The following is a 1,845-nucleotide window of genomic DNA, read 5'->3' as shown; positions in this document are numbered from 1 at the left end:
CGTTGGCCAATGCTGGTCTAGTGTTTAGGAACGTAAGAGCAGGCTGGTGGATCAGGCCCATCTAAGTCCAGTATCGTGGTCTCAAAGGGGCCAACCGGATGCCCATGCTGGGAAAACCACAAGCAGGAACTGGGCACCAGCGGAACTCTCCCCACCTGCAGATTCCAGCAACAGGTGTCATAGGCAGGGCCCTAAGCTACTGAAGGTAATGGGGCCCTTTATACGTCCAGCTGTCCTTTGTCCACAACAAATTGCCGCTGTTTTTTATGTTGAATATATGCTATATGGTAATTTATGGACCCCATAGGTATAGAAAGCCTTTTGCACGTAACAAATAGGAGCCTACACAACACAAAACACTGTTGCTGTATGTAGGTTTTATTTTATTTTATTTTTTATCTTATATTTTGGAAATGTACATCCCAGCCCCAGCTCCCATCTCAAAGGATTTCAGGAAGCAAGGATGGGAAAGAGCTCTTTCTGTCTGTCTGAAACCAGAGCGGCCGCGGGCTGCTGTCAGCTAGCCATATACCCAAGTTGCCGGCACGGCCTGGGCCAGAAGTAGGTCAAGGCTGGGCTACTTGAACTGTTTCCATCCCAGCTGGTCAATATAAGAACTGTGACTTTAAGGCACTTGCTGTTTTCTTTCACCTCCCCACCCTTCTTTCCTCGTGTGCAGCATCTTTTTAAGTTTAAGGGCAGCTTGCCTTGCTATATATACGATATACGATATCTTTATTGTCATTGTCCCATGCAGAACAATGAAATTGAAAAACTACATAAAACATTCAAAAACCCCTAAAAACTCTGAAACCCCACTTTAAAATACACTCGACTATAGAGACCCCTTATGCTGCGTTTAGAACCAGAATTGCATTTGCGTAGAAACTGTTTCTCAGGCGGCTAGTCCTAGTCTTTATAACCCTATACAGTGGTGCCTCGCAAGACGAAATTAATCCGTTCCACAAGTCTCTTCATCTTGCGGTTTTTTCGTCTTACGAAGCACGGCTATTAGCGGCTTAGCAGCTTAGCGGCTATTAGCAGCTTAGCGGCTATTAACGGCTTAGCGGCTTAGCGGCTATTAATGGCTTAGCGGCTTAGCGGCTTTAAGAAAAAGGAAACAAACTCACAAGAAGCAAGCCCATAGGGAAATTCGTCTTGCGGAACGACTCAAAAAACGGAAAACTCTTTTGTCTAGCGAGTTTTTCGTCTTGCGAGGCATTCGTCTTGCGGGGCACCACTGTACCTTATTCCAGAAGGCAGAAGCTGAAAGAGATAATTTCCGGCGTGCGCATTATCCTGCGCTATCTCTGCCGCTTTCTTGTGGCACCTGGAAGCATAGATTTGATCCAAGGTGGGAAAAGTGCACCCTGTTATTCTCTCCGCAGTCTTTACAACCCTGGACAGCGTTGTTTTTTCCCTGGCCGTGCAGCTCCCAAACCACGCACACAGACCATAAGTTAATATGCTCTCCACAGTGCAATGGTAAAATGCCATCAACAGGTCCTTTGAGAGATTGTTTTTCTGGAGGATTCTCAGAAAATATAACCTCTGCTGTGCTCTCTTCATCAGGTCTTTGCTGTTTTCTCCCCAGGTTAGGTCATCTCTCAGCTCCATTCCCAGAAATCAAAACACCGAGACCTGTTCCACGCACTTCCCCTCAATAATAAGTGGCTGAATATTCAATTTACATTTCCTAAAGTCCACAGTGATCTCTTTTGTTTTCTTTAAGTTAAGGAGTAAGTTGATTGTCCTACATTGTGACATAAAGGTTAGAGTGTTGGACGAAGACTTTGAGAACCAGGGTTCGAATCTCCTCTCAACCATGAAGCTCGTGGGCCAGCC

Source organism: Podarcis pityusensis (assembly GCF_964106645.2).
Source record: "Podarcis pityusensis genome assembly, chromosome: 4".
Taxonomy (NCBI): domain Eukaryota; kingdom Metazoa; phylum Chordata; class Lepidosauria; order Squamata; family Lacertidae; genus Podarcis; species Podarcis pityusensis.
This window is presented reverse-complemented; position numbering follows the sequence as displayed.